Source organism: Pimephales promelas, chromosome 6 (assembly GCF_988280905.1).
Source record: "Pimephales promelas chromosome 6, fPimPro1.hap1.1, whole genome shotgun sequence".
In the NCBI taxonomy this organism is placed as follows: Eukaryota; Metazoa; Chordata; class Actinopteri; order Cypriniformes; family Leuciscidae; genus Pimephales; species Pimephales promelas.
Window position 1 is genome coordinate 8,485,213 of NC_142774.1, and position 22,148 is coordinate 8,507,360.

The 22,148-nt window shown below is 37.9% G+C and overlaps 1 protein-coding gene across 7 annotated transcripts in view; it reads right to left on the minus strand.

The window, feature by feature from the left end:
* sorcs1 (sortilin-related VPS10 domain containing receptor 1) overlaps positions 1 to 22,148 on the minus strand; it is a 242,033-nt gene that overhangs the window by 57,198 nt on the left and 162,687 nt on the right. The gene's annotated exons all lie outside the window — the stretch shown is intronic.

A 22,148-nucleotide genomic window follows, 5' to 3' on the forward strand; every position in this document is an offset into this window, starting at 1 on the left:
TGCAGGCCTTTTACATTCACAAATCACTATATTATGGTTCAACGCATTCTCATCCTTTAGCGTCATATAGAACGCTATATGACAAAACGGCGCTATACTACGCACATGGCACCCGTTATCGTTAATATAACGCGCTGTGATGGGTAGGTTTAGGTGTGGAGTAGGGTAGTCTCATATTACGCTAAAGTATTTATGACGACTTGGGTTCGCCTGTTATATTAACAATAAAGGGTGCCATGTGCGTAGTATACATGGGCGTCATTTACGGGGGGGATTTTTTTGTATCACTTTTTGCCAGGGTCGATTTTGTCCCCACCACTTTTGAAAAATCTCGCGGCACAGATGTACCAATACAAATAAAACATTTCCAGTTAACAGCATTAATTTACAGTTGAATAGTGACATTAATTAACAGTTTAATTTGATTGTTAAATAACAGGCGATCTAGCACTGAAATGCGTTTTCTTCTCTCGGAAACACGCTTCAATACGTTGCGGAGATTCGTTCCGGTGAAATCACAATTCAAAATGCTCACAAACGTGTCCCTGTTTCTCATGGGTTCTAATCCGCTCCCGTATATTTTTTCCCCCTCATCAAAACATATACAACCACTGAGAAAAATTATATCAATTCAACCACTGATAAACATTATTGGTTTTGATGAGGGGAAAAAAACTATATACGAGTGCGGATTAGAACCTCGAACCTCCCGAGTCCCGACACGCTAGGGAAAAAATTCAACCTCTGGACCATCACTGTACACATAAGGGCGCATTTACTCTATATACTCACTATACTCGGACATTGTGCTCATTTTTTATTTATGTACATCAGGAAGCTTCAGGACATCGTCTTTCAAAACATGACCTACTCGAAAGAGAAAAAAAAAAGAATGAATGCGTCATTGTACCCAGCACTTTTGAAAATGCCTTCCAAGTACGTCTCTGTCCCCAGCACATTTCAAACCAAACTGACGCCCATGGCGTTCTATGTGACGCTAAAGGATGAGAACGGGCTGTATGGTTATATTCAATAAGCATAATAGGGGCACTTTAAGTATTTTGTCCAAAAATGCCTGAAGAGCACCACAAAGTATCATAAAAAAAAATATGCCAAGTCTTATAAACCCATCATTTAGCATCATAGGCCTTTTCATTTGAGTTTTTCAAGATTGGCCTTTTTGGTGCTTAAAATGTCTGGCCGCTCATTAACTTTTGACATAAGTGATTGTAGTGTCCATTTAAGGTTGCTTTGCAAGAGTACACATTTTTATATTTTTTTTATTAATCATCCAAACTTTCAGAACCCAGCAAGACGAGACTTAGTATAATGATTGGTTGGCATCTGGGTCATGTTTGGTTGAGTTGGTGAGGATTGATGAGCGGGTGTTCTGGGTTCCCGCCGCTATGGTTAGCGTTAGCATGTCCCATTTGACGAATGGTCTGCTGCACTGCTCTACTTAATAATGCTATTTCCCAGGAGATATGGGTCAAGAACGCAATTGAAATGAAAACCGAATCTGAGGTGGACACTGTTTTATGTGCCATGGAAGAAACAAGATGGCCCTTGACCAAGTTTCACTGACCCGTATTACACGATCAAGAGGGCTATTGATCTGTTAATATAATCGAAGCTTGTGTCCATAAAATTGCTATGGGAAGGGTCCATATCCAGCCTGTTTAAGGCTTTACAAACTAAATGGAACAGAAAAAAGACCCTAAAGCAATTCTCCACACACTTACACACACTCCTTAGACCCTGAAACCTTCAGCTCTGTCAGTGTGATAAGGTTTTGAAATGGTTCAGCCTTGCCGATTTAATTATATTTGAGGCTGATTATATTTATATATTTATTTATTTATTTTCAAAACTGGCATAAACTTAAGACTGGTGGCACTCTTAAACAGAAAAGAAAAAAAAAGCTCCAGGGAAATTATAGAATTAACAGTGTGACTGAGCTTTAGGGTGAGTGAAAGTGTGCCTGCTGGTGCCGTAATGAATTACTCATTGGAGTGTGTTACAAGATTGACAGCGTTAAAGAGATTTATGCTTGTGATCCACTGCGATTATGATTAGATCAAACTAAGCAAATCAGGGATCGGAAATGAAGATATCACAGTTAACATGACGCGGTGCTGCCACAATTTTAAAATTGTTCATTAAGACTTGTAAATTAGGAACACGGTTTGTGAGTTCACCAAATTAATGAGCTTTCTGTCTTGTATAGAAAACACCAATTGAGATGGCAACAAATTGCGGTATTGAAAATGTTTTATTTTATGATCAGAATGTTCCAGGTTCAATAGCCTAAAATTTATCACCAGGATTCACTTTCAAATGTGTTTGTTGTTTTGTGTAACGCAGATCCTGGGTCAGATGTAAGCCCCAGTTTTTGTTTTTACCAGCTCCTGGGTCCGGCGTACACTGTAAAAATGAATAGCCTATGCTTTATCTAATCAAAAAAATAAATAAAAATAAAATAAAAATGTGGCAACAGATTACAAGCAATATTATTAATTAAATTTAACAAATTAGAATTGAGTAATAATTAATCAAATTAATTCCTTAAAAGTTAACCATTTAAAATGAGTAAAACTTACAACAACAACCAAAAAAAAACAAAAACATACATTTAATTCACCATTATGGTGATCACTGTTTGCTTTAGGTTTTTTTTTTTAAAATGACTGCTAACATCAGGTGCCTTCAATGTTGGCAATGGAAAATAAAGAGTTCTTAATTAATCTTTGAGGTCTGTCTAGGAATGGGTACCGAAACCCGGTATTAAACGGGCCCCGGTGCTGAATTTTGAAAGACCGCTGTATCGATAAGCTCGGACGTTATCGGTTCTGCTGTCGGTACTGGAGAAATTATTTATCATTCCTATAAAGACGTTATCTTTAACATGTTTATATCGCCAGCCTTTTCTATATAGAAACTATATTTTAATTAAACCTTTTGTCTGTGATGCAAATTTGAAATTAGCAGTTCAGCAGAGAGAGAGAGAGAGAGAGAGAGAGAGAGAGAGAGAGAGAGAGAGAGCGATCTCTCACGCAAAGCCACAGCACGCGCAACACGACAGCCCTGCTTAATGAGTGACAATGAGGACAGAACTAAACATTCAACGTGGTTACACTTTGGATGTGGGATATTATTCTAATATATTTTGTATTTCGGCTTCCAAAGATTATAAAAAGAAGATATTTGAGATAAAACCGTTAAAAAACAAGACGCATGATCTGTCCAGCTTAACTTCCTTTACTTCACAGCACTGCGGAGCGCTGTCAGTTCTTCCTAAAACCCAAACGTACCGTCAGCACGATCGGCGATTGTTGCAAAATGCTGTCTTTTACTGTTGCAAGATCAAAAAATGCCTATTAAAAACACAAAAGCCTGCGCAAGAGCCTGTTCACAAGGCGGTGCGCGCTCCGAAACGGACTGCAACGAGACAAGAAAAGTAGCCTATACTTTGGGCTTCGTGTGTCCTCCTTAACTATCAAATATACATACAAATATCAAAATGACCAGCTCTGAGATTCGCTTAAACACAGTTTATTCACTTAAACACAATTATGTCTTAAATGGACGTAAATAATAGGGATAAATTGATGGTGCTTCAGTTACCGGTTACCGATTAGATTTGCTCTCGGTCTTAAAGGGGCAGCAGTCTAATAGCCTAAACCTGCTGACGATTCAGCCATTAATGCAAATCAAACAACAAAAGGCAGAGAAAATCACTCACAGCTTTTGAATAAGTAACTTTAGATTAAATAAGCATTAATCTATCTATGATAAACTAGTGCTATTTTATATTTGATTACTAAATTAGGTTTCTTTTCAGACAGAAACAATTACCTGAAAAGATATGTTAGTACACCTTGCTGAAATTAAAGCACTTTTGTATATAATTTGTATCTTTAATTGATTTTATTCTTGTGTTTGTACTTGTTTTTTTTTTCTTATGTGTCCTTTTTTATATAAAACAAAAAATCCTGCACATTGCTGCATAACAAAAATATATTTTTCTTCGTTTTGCTTTTTCTATTTTACATTTCAAAATATAGAGTTTAATTATGTTCTTAATTCTTAAAAAAAAAAAAAAAAAAAACACCAAAAAGAACCGATAAGAATACCGTTAAAGTACCGGATCGATAAGCGGTATCGGTAAGAGTAGTAATACCGATAAAACCTTAACGATACGCATCCCTAGGTCTGTCTGTTAGTGAGATATTTTTGTTAAATTTCTTGGGTGTAAACTTTACACATTTTAAATGGTTAACTTTTAAGGAATAATTTGATTAATTATTACTCAATTCTAATTTGTTACATTTAATTAATATTATTCCTTGTAATCTGTTGCCACAATTCTATTGATAAAGCACATGCATTACAGAGTAACTACCCAGTGTTTGGGTACAGTAATTTCGTGTAAGCCAGATCCTGGTTCAGATGTAACAACCCAGGCTTTTTGTGGCCTCTTCAGGAGAGAGCAGTGCAGCTCTGTCAAACAGTGTCTTCTAAATACAGGTTTGTGCTGTATAGTGATGTTAAAATATGTTGTCAAAACTGTACACTGATTGTTTATGGACAGATTATTGAGACAGTCGACACATATTTCTGCTATGAGTGAAACGCAGGGCATGATACAAGCTCCGGCACGAGATCCAGCACCGGCACAGTGGAAACGGCACAACAGAGACTGATTGATTAGCCTACACTTTATAATACTTTTACATTTTAAAATTTTTACCTCTAATGTTTTTTTTTTTTTTTTTTGTTTTTTTTTAATTACCTTAAATGTAGGCAATAGTATTAAAAATGTTTGAAATTTAACATATTGTAAAAAAAAAAAAAAGATTAAAAATAAAGGAATTATTATACAAAACAGTGGTTATGTGAAGTATTTAAAGAAAAAGTTTAGAGGATTGAAGTTAGCTGTGAAGTAAAAAAATAAACTAGTGTTATAGTAAATATTAATCAACACATTATGCTGGGTTAAATAAATAACACAAATTGCTCGGTAAAATTAAACCAACGTGTGTTCTGTCCAATATTTACCCAGCCCTTAGGTTAAAAAACAACCCAAATTGGGTTATTTTTTACCAAGTGTTTTTTAAAGTGAATGTTACATGCAGCTTTTACTATAGTCATCGGATGCAAAAAAAAAAATGCTCTCTCTAAAAGCCACATAGACATATGAAAATACAATACGCAGGTGAAGGTGCTTGTGTCTCTCGCTCCTTCTCTTTTGACCTTCAGTTGTGCAGAAATAGAAGAAAGGCACAGCAGAGAAAAGAAAGAATCTGAGAGTGCGAATCTGCGGGTGCTCCAAAGAAATGTAGCTAAAAAAATGAAATACCGATTTTGCTACTTCGCATACCTACTTTTTGAAAGCTTTGATCGGCACTATATAAGTGAAATGCAGATGTCATTTTGGTTTGAGATAAAATTAAAGACGGTTTGCACTGGCCTTGTCGACTTTTAAAATGTGAGTCACACATTACCAAGGGCAATTAATTTTATCTTCTTTTCTCCGTCTCCTTACTCATGCAGCCTTGCAAAAACCACCTCCGTATCTTGCCTCTGATTCTCTGTTAAGTCCCTATCAGTGACTTGAAGCATTAGAGCAGAGGTTTCTGGGAAGACAAAGGTTAATGAAGCAGCAGATGAGGTGGCTGGAGAGACGCTTGGAGAGTGTGCTGGAGAATCTTTGAGACCCGCTGCGCAGTGATACGTCCGCTTTGATAGAATATTAATGAAATTAGAAACATGTTTCGGCTCCATCTTAAACTAATTGGATTGTCTCACTCCTGTAAATCCCGACCGTAACGAGGTCGGTCATCAATTGCTTTTTTTTTTTTTTTTTACCGCTAACCTGACTTGGATAAATGGTCTTCTGAGCTTGATATTCAGATTCAAACAAGTGTCTCTTACTGTGCACCACCACACATAAACCAGCAAAAAAAAAGAAAAAAAAAAGCTTTGCAGTACTTTGGTCAAGTTTTTTTTAAAGAGATCTCCATTCTCCCACGATTCTAAACAGACAACAAAATAATAAATATAACTATTAAGTAACATAATTGAGGTTCTGACAAAATGTTAATTGCTGTACTCTAAAAAAAAAAAGTTTAAATTAGAGATGCACTTATTCAGAATGATATTGGCCGATACCGATACTCAACGCATTCTCATCCCAAGGCGTCATATAGAGACGCTTTTGACATTGCGTCTAAATCCGACGCACACGGCACCCTTTAGCGGCAATATAACACGCTTCGGTTATGGGGTAGTGTTATGGTGCGTTCACATCGGTCGAGAATAGCGCGTCAGGCACGAGTGATTTCAATGTTAAGTCAATGCAAAGATGTGTTACGTGCGTAAAAAATTCCTGCGGCGCGAATGAGGCGTAGAGCGTGGCGCGGTAGACGCGAATACGCCTCATTCACACATCAAGTTCGCGCGAATGGAGCGTCTGGCGCGTTAAGCGCGATCTTCTTTGTAGGCCTGAGACGAGAGTTCAAGAGATTTCCACGACGCATTAACGAGAACTGAACAAGAAGTGGTAGAAAAAGAACGTAGTTCTCGCGCATGCGTCGCAGAAATCTCTTGAACTCTCGTCTCAGGCCTACAAGGAAGAAATGGAGTAGTCGAATAAAGGCAAGGCAAGGCAAGGCAAGGCACTTTTATTTATAAAGCACGTTTAAAACAGCCACTGCTATTAAAGTCGTTATTTTTGTTGTTGTTTTTCTCGCACAAAAAGTATTCTCGTCGCTTGATAAACTTATAGTTGAGCCACTGTAGTCACATGGAATATTTAAACATTTTCTTCAATGACTTTCTGGGCCGTCAAGTTTCAATCCCTAGGGTGCCTATGTGGTAGTTATACAGCTCTCAAATTTAATCAAAAATATCTTCATTTGTGTTCCGAATACAGCATGGGGGTGAGTAATTAATGACTTAATTTTCATTTTTGGGTGAACTATCCCTTTAAGACCACTATTCAACAGCATGCATAGATTAATCCCATGGCATGTAGCAAAAAAAAAAAAAAAAAAAAAAGTGCGACCAAATCATATGCTGTTAGCACCAACTTGTATATCATGGTCATGAATAAAAAAAATTGTTCCCATACATCAGCACTAATGTCTCCTTGTTTTAAGCTAGATCGTTTTTTACAATATAATAATTTGTTCCCTCGATTTAATAAATCGTGGCCATGTTGTAATAATTTGTTCCCTCTTTTAGTTAAATCAAAATGAAGGAAATAATTAGTGCAACATGTCTGAAATTTTATAAAACAAGGAAACAAATTTATAAATCGTGTGGCCATTATTTAAGTAGAACGAGTGAATGAATTAGTAAATTGCCGCCACGGATTCTATAGTTTTTGATTATTTAAAGAATAAACAAACATGTCTTAAATATATTTATCGTCTTATAATAACATGTCTTAAATATATTTATAATAACTTAACATACTTAAAATATATAATAACTTATAATAACTTAAAATACTTAAAACTAAAATAACATGTCTTAAATATATTTATGTATAATATATATATATATATATATATATATATATATATATATATATATATATATATATAAATATAGGGTGAAATTTATTTATATAATTATCCATAAATATATTTAATAGCAAACAGGGAAAGTTTTAGAAATAATGTGTGAAAATAAAATCAACATACTAACTGCCAACAATGGCAACGTTTTTTGTATTTTATTTTTTTTTATTTATTTAGAAAGTCAAGAAAGTCAAAGAAAAAAATCATGTTGCCATAAGGCAACACAGCCCCATAGATAGTGAATGCTATTATAACATTATTGACCAGAGGACAGTCAATCTATGGTTATTGAATTTGTGATAAGCTAAAAATGAAGTCTCATTAAAAATGATACACAAGCTTGCACAGTCAGGCTTTACAGCCCTTATTTAAGTGAATGAACAAACAGACACACACACGCACGCACATAACACACCAGCATACACACTCTTCCACTGATGACTAAACATCATTAAACAACTGTAAACCAAGCAGTTTGCCCTTTCAGCGCTTACGCTTATGTTTTCAAGACACACAAATCTCTCCAACAATCTTTGTATGTTTGCACATGTGGGCTGCATTTTTATTCCTCATCCAGCTCAGGAACAACTGAGCGGTAAGTCACTTTTGCTTCCTTGCTGATGCCAGAGATGAGGACTGAATGTGCTCCCAGAACTCAGACCTGTGTTGGGGTTTTTCTGCTCTTATTAGGGATGCAGGTGGTGAACTCGTCCATATTGCCTTATTAACCAAGGCTATTGTTTGCTCACAGGAGAACTGACCAATTAGGGTGAAATGCTGTGTCGGGTCCCATGTGAGTGCTCAAGGTGTTCACAAAAACAGGGTTAGGTGCTGTTATTTAAGGTTGTCTTGGGAGAATGGGGTGCTGGGTTATTCAGGCTGGTTATTGAAGTGTGTATAGTAGGAGAAAGATGGTAGCTATGCGTTTCAGCTCTGAACAACATTGAAAGAATTTCAATAATTTGTCCTTCTCTTGTCCTTAAAGGAATAATTCACCCACAAATTAATTCACTCTCACGTCATCGCAAACCTGCATGACCTTCTTTCTTCTGTGGATTACACTAATATTTTGTGAGAAAAAAAAAACTGTTATTTTCACCAGTTTTGACATTTTGATGAAACATTTCAAAATATAAAACAAACCCCACGGATGAATTTTCATTTCAACTTTAAGACATGGAAAATGCAATTATAAAACTGCTGACTGCTCTATATAGACATAGCACATATAATATAAATGAAAATACACAGTTTTTCCCCTCAATAGTACAAAAAAAGCAGTAACTCATACTTGCCACATTAAACCTCTGTTCACCACACTGAAGAATAACCACCATCTAGTGGCTGAGACGCTGTATGTGCAGTCTACTGCTGATGCTGAAGGTCAGGGCGATTAAAAAACACGTAGAAAATCAGCAAAATGTTGAAATCTTTATCTTAGGAGAGACAATCTCTTGCTCTGAATGAAAGATTGTGCTGATGGTTCAGTTTTAGGAAGGGAGTAGATCGCACTCATGGGGTTGCCAGGCGACAGGCAAAACTGATTATGACTCAAGCATTCCAGCGCTCACATGGAATACCTTTAAAATTATTGAAACACTCTTTAAAGGGGACCTACTATGTCCTACTACTAAGTCTCAGGTGTCCACAGAATGTGTCTGTGAAGTTTCAGCTGAAAATACCCTACAGATCATTTATTATACCCAGGGGCGCAACTACCCAGTTTCAGAGGGGTATGCAGCAACAATTTTAGCGCCCCCCCCCCCCCTCCAAAAAAAAAAAAAAAGGAAAAATAAATGTAATGTAAGTGTGCTGTGTAATAAGTGAGTAGGAAGAAATGAGAGCTAACAGAAAAAAATAAGTGCAAAATTGTCGTTTATTAACACAATTTAACTATAGCTACTCCACCTTGATTAACCCCCCCTTCTCTAGGGGGGTTCGGGGGCATGCTCCCCCGTAAGAAAATTTTTTGTTCTGTAATGTTAAATTCAGCAGTCTGGTGCACTTTGAGAGTTCAAAATTAAAAGCTCCAACCCATATTCAGGGTGCAAATTAAACAAAGAAAAATTTGAACCTCCTTTAGTTAGTGTCTGTCTACATTACACTACTACATAATAATAGTTATAATATTAATCCCATGATAGTAATAGCCATAAAGGCTATTGTAAAACAAATGCACAGAAAAATAAAGGAAACTTTCATAATTAGTTTTGCACTAATTTCTGTACATGAAAGATGTAAGCGCATAATGACGTATTTCATGGGCCAGTGTGTCAGAAAAAAAACTAAAGCTGACTTTTTTTGACCAATGCATTACACCAGCACAGCGCCGCCAATTAAGCAAAAAACAAACAACAAACAAATGGGCAGCCGATGTGTGAGTTTGGTGGGCCGTTAAGACAAATAAATTAAAAAAAGGATGAAATGTATTGGCTGAAAAGCACGTCGGCCGAGCGGGAATCTCCCGGTAGTCCCGATGGCCACAGAGATATAGCCACATACCTGTTGTCTTTCAGCAATGCATGCAGTTATTTAGCTGCTGTCGCATCAATTGACATGATATCTCCTTTTCTCTCTTTCTTTTTCTATTTTTAGCCCCACAGCATTTTGTTTAATCCATCTTTTTCGACGACAACTCACTACCTGTACCTGCTCACTCAGCGCTCACGGCGCTCCCGCCCGCTCGCGATATTACCCGCCCCCCTTCTCCATGAGGGCGCCTAGGCTACTCTAGCCTGGCTGTTAGTCCTCTAAAATTTTATATAACATTGAAGGAATGCAGAAATGATTTAGAAACGCACAACAGCAGCTACATATAGAAATACAATATAGCCTATATATATATATATATATATATATATATATTTTACCATCGCTTTGGCGCCCCCCATTGTGCTGCGCCCCTATGCGCCGCATGTAGCGCATACCCACTTTTTGCGCCATTGATTATACCATGTTGTAAATGCCTATTTTTGAGTGTAAGGAAATATATGCTGGATTCATGCATGTATCTTTAAATGGAAATTAGCTGCTGATCAAAAAAAAGTGCATCAATCCATGATAAAAGTAATATAAGGCTCCATGGGGTTAAAAAAGGCCTTCTAAAGTGAACCAATGCATTTGTGTAAGAAAAATATCCATATTTTTAACTTGATCAACTAAAATAAATCGCTTCAAGTCGACTTACGCCAAAAGAATAACACTTGACGATTCTATGACGTACCTGTAGGAGTATCGTAAGCGTTGACGCATCTCGCGGTTCAAACAAATAGACATTTCTCTTTAAAAATAGTCGTTTTAGACTTCTATTTTTGTGACTGGTGTTTTGTTTTGCTCTATCCTCTGCGCATCCGTGTTCGTCAATGCGTCATGCGCCAGGTCAAGGTTTACTCTTTTGCCGTAAATCGATGCGTAGGCCGTCTGTGAGAAGCTAGTTATTTTAGTTGATAAAGTTTTAAACATAGATTTTTTTCTTGCAAAAACGCATCGCTTCGCTTCGGCCTTTATTAACCCCCGGAGATGTATGGATTACTTTTATCATGGATGGATGCACTTTTTTGGGCTTCAAAATCTCGTCCTCCATTCCCTGCCATTAGAAAGCTTGGAAGAGCCTAGACATTGTTAAATAAAAGTCTGATTATGTCCATCTAAAAGAAGAAAGTCATATACACCTAAGACATGAGGGTGAATAAACCATTGGGTAATTTTCATTTTTGGGTGAACTATCCCTTTAAATGCTCTGGCGAGGAGATAAACAGAGTGGACTGTGTACAGCTTAGGGTGGGGTCTATGCTATTAGGCAAGAGACTGTCAGCAGTAGTGGGCGGGGTCTATGCTAATAGGGCAGAGACTGTCAGCAGTAGTGGGCGGGGTCTATGCTAATAGGGCAGAGACTGTCAGCAGTAGTGGGCGGGGTCTATGCTAATAGGGCAGAGACTGTCAGCAGTAGTGTGCGGGGTCTATGCTAATAGGGCAGAGACTGTCAGTAGTAGTGGGTGGGGTCTATGCTATTAGGGAAGAGACTTTCAGCAATAGTGGGCGGGGTCTATGCTAATAGGACAGAGACTGTCAGCAGTAATGGGCGGGCCTATGCTAGGGCAGAGACTGTCAGCAGTAGTGGGTGGGGTCTATGCTAATAGGGCAGAGACTGTCAGCAGTAGTGGGTGGGGTCTATGCTAATAGGGCAGAGACTGTCAGCAGTAGTGGGCGGAGTCTATGCTAATAGGGCAGAGACTGTCAGCAGTAGTGGGTGGGGTCTATGCTAATAGGGCAGAGACTGTCAGCTATAGTGGGTGGGGTCTATGCTAATAGGGCAGAGACTGTCAGCAGTAGTAGGCGGAGTCTATGCTAATAGGGCAGAGACTGTCAGCAGTAGAGGGTGGGTCTATGCTAATAGGGCAGAGACTGTCAGCAGTAGTGGGCAGAGTCTATGCTAATAGGGCAGAGACTGTGAGCAGTAGTGGGCGGGGTCTATGCTAATAGGACAGAGACTATCAGCAGTAATGGGCGGGCCTATGCTAGGGCAGAGACTGTCAGCAGTAGTGGGTGTGGTCTATGCTAATAGGGCAGAGACTGTCAGCAGTAGTGGGCGGAGTCTATGCTAATAGGGCAGAGACTGTCAGCAGTAGTGGGTGGGGTCTATGCTAATAGGGCAGAGACTGTCAGCAGTAGTGGGCGGAGTCTATGCTAATAGGGCAGAGACTGTCAGCAGTAGTAGGCGGAGTCTATACTAATAGGGCAGAGACTGTCAGCAGTAGTGGGTGTGGTCTATGCTATTAGGGAAGAGACTGTCAGCAGTAGTGGGCGGGGTCTATGCTAATAGGGCAGAGACTGTCAGCAGTAGTGGGCGGGGTCTATGCTAATAGGGCAGAGACTGTCAGCAGTAGTGGGCGGGGTCTATGCTAATAGGGCAGAGACTGTCAGCAGTAGTGTGCGGGGTCTATGCTAATAGGGCAGAGACTGTCAGTAGTAGTGGGTGGGGTCTATGCTATTAGGGAAGAGACTTTCAGCAATAGTGGGCGGGGTCTATGCTAATAGGACAGAGACTGTCAGCAGTAATGGGCGGGCCTATGCTAGGGCAGAGACTGTCAGCAGTAGTGGGTGGGGTCTATGCTAATAGGGCAGAGACTGTCAGCAGTAGTGGGTGGGGTCTATGCTAATAGGGCAGAGACTGTCAGCAGTAGTGGGCGGAGTCTATGCTAATAGGGCAGAGACTGTCAGCAGTAGTGGGTGGGGTCTATGCTAATAGGGCAGAGACTGTCAGCTATAGTGGGTGGGGTCTATGCTAATAGGGCAGAGACTGTCAGCAGTAGTAGGCGGAGTCTATGCTAATAGGGCAGAGACTGTCAGCAGTAGAGGGTGGGTCTATGCTAATAGGGCAGAGACTGTCAGCAGTAGTGGGCAGAGTCTATGCTAATAGGGCAGAGACTGTGAGCAGTAGTGGGCGGGGTCTATGCTAATAGGACAGAGACTATCAGCAGTAATGGGCGGGCCTATGCTAGGGCAGAGACTGTCAGCAGTAGTGGGTGTGGTCTATGCTAATAGGGCAGAGACTGTCAGCAGTAGTGGGCGGAGTCTATGCTAATAGGGCAGAGACTGTCAGCAGTAGTGGGTGGGGTCTATGCTAATAGGGCAGAGACTGTCAGCAGTAGTGGGCGGAGTCTATGCTAATAGGGCAGAGACTGTCAGCAGTAGTAGGCGGAGTCTATACTAATAGGGCAGAGACTGTCAGCAGTAGTGGGTGGGGTCTATGCTAATAGGGCAGAGACTGTCAGCAGTAGTGGGTGGGGTCTATGCTAATAGGGCAGAGACTGTCAGCAGTAGTGGGCGGAGTCTATGCTAATAGGGCAGAGACTGTCAGCAGTAGTAGGCGGAGTCTATACTAATAGGGCAGAGACTGTCAGCAGTAGAGGGTGGGTCTATGCTAATAGGGCAGAGACTGTCAGCAGTAGTGGGCGGAGTCTATGCTAATAGGGAAGAGACTGTGAGCAGTAGTGGGCGGGGTCTATGCTAATAGTCCAGAGACTGTCAGCAGTACTAGTGGGTAATGTTACGTCACATTGCATAGAAATTGAAAATGTCTTATCCTAAAACACTGCTAATGATTTATGGGGATTAAAAAAAGGAGTGGTATATTTTTACCATTATTGGGTGGTTAAGTACAGTCTGCCGACACACATGTTCAAACATGCATGTAAAAATGAATTTTGCATAATAGGTTCTCTTTAAACTTACAGTACATACATACTATTCAAAACTGAATCATAAAATAACAAGTGATATTACGAAATGAAAGAATGAAGAAATGAATGCCAAGGCAGCAAGAAAGCATTAATGTTTCATAGTGGAGCTCTTTAGCTTAGACAAAAGACTTTTGCCTATAATGTACTTTCATGTGCGTTTTTCATCTTTTATTCTCTTTGCATGCGCATATCCTTTCATGCTCTCCCTTTTACATGAAAACATGAGTACAATTCTTCCACCAAAAAGATCAACCCCTGTTATCTGGCAATTATCTTTCCAAAGACACATACGCGACCATGCAAGCTTGTCAGCGGGACGAGGGGGATAAAGCCGAGCCGGGGTGGAATCGGGGAGCTGGTCAGCCAAGCTGAGCCTAATTAAAGCTTGGGAAAGAGAAAGGTCAGGGAGGCAGTGACTTCCACCAACGAGGGAAAATGTGAAGTCTTCATATGAGAATGAGAAATGTCAGGCGCAGGCCCGAGCAAACGAAGCAAAGGTCTCGTGTGTGATTGAGAGTCTTACGAAGAGCTGAGCTAACAAGCGACGATTTGAGGCAGGAGGAAGGGAATGCAGAAGAGAGGTTATTTAGCACATTTCGGCTGAAAACATGCCGTTGAATGGCCGCTCTTACCATTTTTATATTCTGTGAATCAGGTAACCATATTAAAGCAATCTGAATACATGGAGCATGATTTAAAGGGATAGTGGAAACACTTTACAATACAGTTTCAGTTGTTACCATTAGTTAACAAAATAAGAATCATCAATGAAATATCATTGTTAAATAAAAATAGTTTGCTTTTATAATATATATAATATAATATAATAATAAAATAATAAAAATAAAATAAAATATAATATAATATAATATAATATAATATAATATAATATAATATAATATAATATAATATAATATAATATAATATAATATAATATAATATATTTGTTCTAAATATTTGTTCATCCAATATTTGTTCTAAAATACCGGGAAACATCGAAACAAAATGTTTTACAGCATAACTGCACATGCATGAAAGCATTTATTTGTCAGCACTGTGTGGGACATGTGCCAAATAATACTTTGAACTAAGATAAAATAAAGCTGTCCTAAGATTCTTATGCTCATTACTAAGGACGCATGGTGATCATCCTCATTAATAAAAGAAATAATAAATGAATTCTTAAATAAAAGAAACCTTTTCTCAAAGATGTTCATTTCATCAAACTGCCAAAGTGTGCAAACAACTGTTTATCTTTCTCTCTCTCAACCCTGTTTTTATCACTACTCTGTTCTCTATTCATTGCATGCGTTTTGAAATGATGCTTGAGGGCTAACAAATGTTCATCTTTATTTCTCAGTTAGGACATTTGCTTCCGCCCAATCAGTGAGTGTTTCCCCTGCAGATCTCATGCCATCAGAGCTGTCCACACCACCAGACACCAACTGAAAAGCTCACCTATATAACGCTCACCTATATGCGTTTTCATTTTAGTAACAGACACAAACTGCTACAGATTCAGTTCTTACAAAGTGAGTCATTGAATCTGCATTTCATGTCGTTTCAGAACGGCTGTTACTTTGCTTTCTTCACGACTTTGCAGTATTCATCCGGTTTGTGATGCTAAAGTTGTTGCAATGCTAACAGACACTCTTGCTACATTAGAAGATAACACACGTTTAGTGTGTGTTGAACTAAGCACACTCATTTCACCCCTAGCATCAACAACAAATGCTAAAAGCCTAGAGAGAATCCTACACAAGTTATCTGAATCCCAAACCTCTGTTCAGTGACGCTAACTGCTTTAGCCATTAGCTATCGCAGTTTATCATGGAGGTCACTATCATCCCTTCATTCCCAGCAGGCTGTTTGTGTGTTTTTGGCTATTACTGACAAGTGGGTGTTTAATGTGGATGTTTTACTTTTTAAAATGTGCTTTTTTGTGAGGGGCAGAGTTGACCTGCTAGTTATTGTAATTTCACACTCATAAAGCGATATTTTTAAACGGAGACAAACATACTCACAACTACACGTATGCTGTTCAGTGTTCAGCTTCGAGTGCAAGTCTTATGACAGTGCAAAATAGATTTTTGTGCAGGCCAACAGAGAGTTATTAAATAAAAAAGCTGAAAATTCACTTTGTGAAGAGACAGTTCACTCGCTCTCATCTGAATGAAAGGTCCCTCGTGATAACAATTACAGGCCGGGGCACTAGAGTAGAACAGACTGTCGAAACATTTTTTACCTTTCATTATTTAACAGTGGGGTTTTGTCTCTCTGTGTGTATGTGTGTTGGTAGGTTTTGTTATTCGTGACTTTTTTTTATCTCAGAAGAAAAGCAAAACCCAATAAAATGATGTTGAAAAACCATCTCTTCGAGGAAATTCATCATTTAGAAACTTCAAGATATGCATTTAATTTATCACTAATTTTAATTGATAATTTTAGGCTACAAGTATATGTACACTCACCTAAAGGATTATGAGGAACACCTGTTCAATTTCTTATTAATGTAAATGATCTAATGAACCAATCACATGGCAGTTGCTTCAATGCATTTAGGGGTGTGGTCCTGGTCAAGACAATCTCTTGAACTCCAAACTGAATGTTGGAATGGGAAAGAAATGTGATTTAAGCAATTTTGAGCGTGGCATGGTTGTTGGTGCCGGACGGGCCGGTCTGAGTATTTCACAATCTGCTCAGTTACTGGGATTTTCACGCACAATCATTTCTAGGGTTTACAAAGAATGGTGTGAAAAGGGAAAAACATCCAGTGTGCGGCAGTCCTGTGGGCGAAAATGCCTTGTTGATGCTAGAGATCAGAGGAGAATGGGCCGACTGATTCAAGCTGATAGAAGAGCAACTTTGACTGAAATAACCACTCGTTACAACCGAGGTATGCAGCAAAGCATTTGTGAAGCCACAACACGCACAACCTTGAGGTGGATGGCCTACAACAGCAGAAGACCCCACCGGGTACCACTCATCTCCACTACAAATAGGAAAAAGAGGCTACAATTTGCAAGAGCTCACCAAAATTGGACAGTTGAAGACTGGAAAAATGTTACCTGCTCGATTTCTGTTGAGACATTCAGTTGGTAGAGTCAGAATTTGGTGTAAACAGAATGAGAGCATGGATCCATCATGCCTTGTTACCACTGTGCAGGCTGGTGGTGGTGGTGTAATGGTGTGGGGGATGTTTTCTTGGCACACTTTAGGCCCCTTAGTGCCAATTGGGCATCGTTTAAATGCCACGGCCTACCTGAGCATTGTTTCTGACCATGTACCCATCCCTTTATGGCCACCATGTACCCATCCTCTGATGGCTACTTCCAGCAGGATAATGTACCATTTCACAAAGCTTGAATCATTTCAAATTGGTTTCTTGAACATGACAATGAGTTCACTGAACTAAAATGGCCCTCACAGTCACCAGATCTCAACCCAGAGCATCTTTGGGATGTGGTGGACTGGGAGCTTCATGCCCTGGATGTGCATCTCAAATCTCCATCAACTGCAAGATGCGATCCTATCAATGTGGGCCATCATTTCTAAAGAATGCTTTTAGCATCTTGTTGAATCAATGGCAAGTAGAATTAAGGCAGTTCTGAAGGCGAAAGGGGGTCAAACACAGTATTAGTGTGGTGTTCCTAATAATCCTTTAGGTGAGTGTATTTAACAACTATAGCACAAAATGCTAATTCTGTCAAAATTTACTCTTGTCAATCATGCCTAAACCTGTATTTGTTTTAAGGAAACAAAAGCACCATAAAAGTATCATAACAGTGTGCAATATTGTGCTATACATGTATCTGTTCAGTTGCTCACAGGTTAAAGTTGGTTTTTGCAAATCTTTCGGACTGTCCTTGGAGCATTCATGAGCGAATAAGCAACAAAGGAATCACTCTTTTAAGATTTTTCAATGAATCAGTTGATCTGATTTCCCAAACTACGTTGAACGATTCCTTGAATTCCTTGAAATTAGGAATGGACCTGATCTGGTGAGATGTTCCATCACAATCTCATGGCAATCGTACCTATTTTACGTTTTGGTGAATTGATGGCTAATTCGCACAAATTCATCTGATCTCATTTGTACGTATTCGTACAATCTGTTTAAAGGGACAATGTGTACTTTTTAATGTATTTTATTATTTAAAAATATATATATTCATAAATATGCCATCAATGTTGTACAAATACCTGCATAAATACCAATTATCGTAAACGAAGAATTTATTATGTTTATATACATGGGATGGGTAGGTCCACAGAGGCTTCCATGTAGTTCCGCCATCTTGAAAAGAGACGCTGAAGTCCTGCTTTCTTCTCGACAGGTACAGTAAGTTAATGCTACAGTCTTAATTACAAGGCTTTTTTCATTGTTTGGTTGTGTTCTTTATTTTATAGTCAGATGAACATTTATAGTTAAAAGTTGATGATGAAGAGCACCCGACAAAGAGCTACAGTATTAGAAGACATCCTGTCATAGCTTTTTGGTATATAATGGCTACCGTAGATGAAACACGCATTTGAAACAGAAGAAGCAAAATAACTGAAGGCATTGTGTCTCATTTTCTGAAATGATGATGAAAATTATGTAACTAAACGTATTAAAAAAAGTTAATTCAAAGTGGAAATGAGTTTTACTATTCGTACCCCATTGGCAGTTATTTGGGAAGACTTTATTTTACAGTGTCCTTGTATGTTGCATGTACTTCCCTTAAGTTTGATCAACATAGTTGCTTCTTTTCTTTAAAAAATCTGTCCAAGTCTTTCATGTCTCTTACAGATTTATTTATTGGAATATCCCAGTCATCCATGTTACGGCTTCAAACGGTTCAAAATGCCGCATCCAAATTTTTAACTGAGGTCTGTAAACAAGATCAAATTTTAATATCTCCAAAATGGTTGCCAGTGATTGTTAGTTCTTTTGAAAAGAAAAATAACACACACAATAATGCCAAAATGTCCATTTAGTCAAGTGTCCTCATAAGAGCAGTCTTAAATTAGTTAAATAAAGTCTTAAATGAACATGTGAGAAAATGAGACATGTGTGAGATCCGCGTCCAGAGCCAAGTCTTAAAGTGACAGCAGTCACTAATGCTGTCTGCCATTAATGTTAATCAAAGAACAAAGAACAGAGAAAATCACTCACGGCTATTGACTAAAGATCTTTTGTAGATTTAATAAGGATTAATCTATTCAATTTGTAATTTGTAATTTGACTGTTTGATAAATGTATTCAATTCTCTACCCGTTAGACAGAAAGGGCACAGGTAAATATGACATTTATTATGGGTTTATGTGAGGATTGATTGTTATAAGTTCACTTCAATTAAAAGTTGTTATATTTTTTGAAGGCTAATTAATGTTTAAAAAAAATATTCCGATGGAGACATCAGTAGCTGTATTAAAACCTGGTCTTTTAATAATATGGCATTAACAAAGTATTAAAATATACTGTTTTTATGTTGTCTTTTATATTAATTTGGACATTAACTGTAAAATGGTTACCTTACAAAATATATTAAAGACTTAAAGCAGTAGTTCACTTAAAAAAAAAAAAATTGCTGATAATTTACTCGCCCCCACGTCATCCAAGATGTACAAGTCTTTCTTTCTTCAGTCGAAAAGAAATTAATGTTTTTGATGAAAACATTCCAGGATTTTCTCTATATAATGGACTTCAATGGGAACCAAACGGTTCAAGGTCCAAATGAGAGTTTCAGTGCAGCTTCAAAGGGCTTTAAAACGAACACCAGACGACGAATAAGGTCATTCTCTCATTTGGACCTTGAACCATTTGGTTTCCATTGAAGTTCATTATATGGAGAAAATCCTGGAATGTTTTCATCAAAAACCTCAATTTCTTTTCAACTGAAGAAAGAAAGACATGGACATCTTGACATAGGGCTGAGTAAATGATCAGCAAAAGTTTTTTATAAGTGAACTACTCCTTTAAGTGTTTTTAATCACGATTAAGAAAAAAAAAGTGTGATTAATACAGTTAATTGTTATAAGCAGTTTATTTTTTTAAATATCCAATGGACATGATCCAAGTCTTTTGAATAGTCATCCTTAAACCACAAAATGTGATACAGTATCTTAAATACAGCAATCACATTCAATATTAGTCTTTGTTTGTCTCTTGTTCTCTCTCCCATCATGCTGACCGCTTCTCTTCCAGGGTTTTGGCACTGCCACCGTTTGATTTTCCACTCCCGTCTACAATCTGCTGTGCCTGCACTTTCTCCTGTGCATTTACCTTTTCCCTGTGGCGCTCACATGCTCGAAACTACCGCACGGTGGTTTGGCTTCTACCTCTCTGGTTTAATTATCCACCCACCATCCTTTAATGATTTTCTAGAGATATTTTTTGCCCAATATGACAGTCAATTCTACAGGGTGAATTCTTTTTTTATTTTTTTTTTCCATCTCATTACACTCTGACTTCAGGTATAGGAGCTTGGGAAACATAATTTTGCAGTAACACGTTTGCCACCGGAACAGGATTTGGTATTTGTTGATGCCTCAAATTTAATTTGTCACACCCTGTAATGCCATGCTAAAAGCCGCTCAAATAAGAATGAGACATTTTCTTTGTGAAATGTATAATAAAATAAAACCATTCTCCTGAAGAGTACGGCTATTTCAGGAGAGAATATAATAGCAATTTCAACTTGAGTAAATCTCATATTCGCTACAAAGCATTTTTGGCATTGCTCATTTTTCTCTTTTAAATGCCTGCTTGATTTCCACTGCCTTGGAGGAATTACCCACATTATATGTTGGCACCGGCACCACAAGATCCACAACTGATTGTTAATCCTCTTCAATGGACTGATTTAGTTATGCTCAAGTCATCTCATTTTGGTATTTAAAGTTACATTTTGAACAGATGTACTTGGCGTTAGACTCAAAGGTAACACTTTACTTGAAGGGGTGAGCATGAGACTAACATGTCACCTTCATAATCATGACATGACATAAGTTATGAATATGAAGGAAGTTGTATGCATGTTTGTGATACTAGATTTCCTGTAGTAATAGTATATGATGCATGATTTCATTCAAGTCATGTAGTTCATATTACTCAAATCTTAAATGTATAATTACAATGTAACAAGGATACCTTAAAATGATACCTTGTCACTTAATTTTGAGAAATGTGTCAAAAAAATGGATGTTTATGACAACTGCATGGGTTTATGAATGTTTATGACAACTTTCTTAATGTTTCTTTCGCTCAATAATGACATTTTGAATGGAAATATGACATTGTTTGAGATGTCTTTGTTATGACACCTTGACATAAACCAATACATCATAACCTGTCAGTGTCTTTGTCATGGCAACTTGACATTACTAAGACAACACAACCTGTCATAAACATGACATAGCACATTAATTATCAAACTTAAGAATTGGTTAACATTACATTAAACGGTCCGGTGGTTAGTTTTGACATTGGCTGTCATGAAGCCATTATACTACAAAGACACTGACAGGTTATGATGTTATGGTTTATGTCAAGATGTCATAACAAAGACATCTCAAACAAAGTCATATTTCCATTCAAAATGTCATTATTGAGCGAAAGAAACTTAATGAAAGTTGTCATAAACCCATGCAGTTGTCATAAACATCCATTTTTTTTGACAAATTTATCAAAATTAATTGACTTCATGCTTAAAACAAGGTATCATTTTAAGGTATCCTTGTTACATTGTAATTATACATTTAAGATTTGAGTAATATAAATGACCTACATGACTTACTGGGTTAGGATTGGGGAACAGGGTTTGGTTTGAGGTTAGTTGAATGAAATCATGCATCATTTAGTATTACTACAGGAATCAAAAATAAATCCCACATTTTCCGTAGTCAGATTGAGGTACTGTAGGTATTTAAGTTGCCAACATTGATTTTTTTCCTTCTCAATCTTGCTCTTATTTAAGTGTAAAAAAGTTTAAAGACATCCAAGATCTTCTATCGGTTAAACCTTTCTGTTTATTATGTTTCAAATTCAGATAGATTTGGGAGTCATCTGCATAAAAATAAAAAGGCACTTCATGCTTCCTTAAAACTGAACCTAATTGAAGTATGTACAAAGAAAACAAAGTTTGAGCCAAATAGTTAGTGGAGTGTCTAAAGTGGACCAACAAAATAAAGTGTAACCCCATAGTCGAGTTGGCTCCCAACACACTGAGCAAAACCTTTGACTATTCCGTCAATAGAATGTGACAATAAATATACAAACATACTGCAAATACTATATTTCCAAATGTCCCTGTTTAATTCACTAAGTTGAATATGT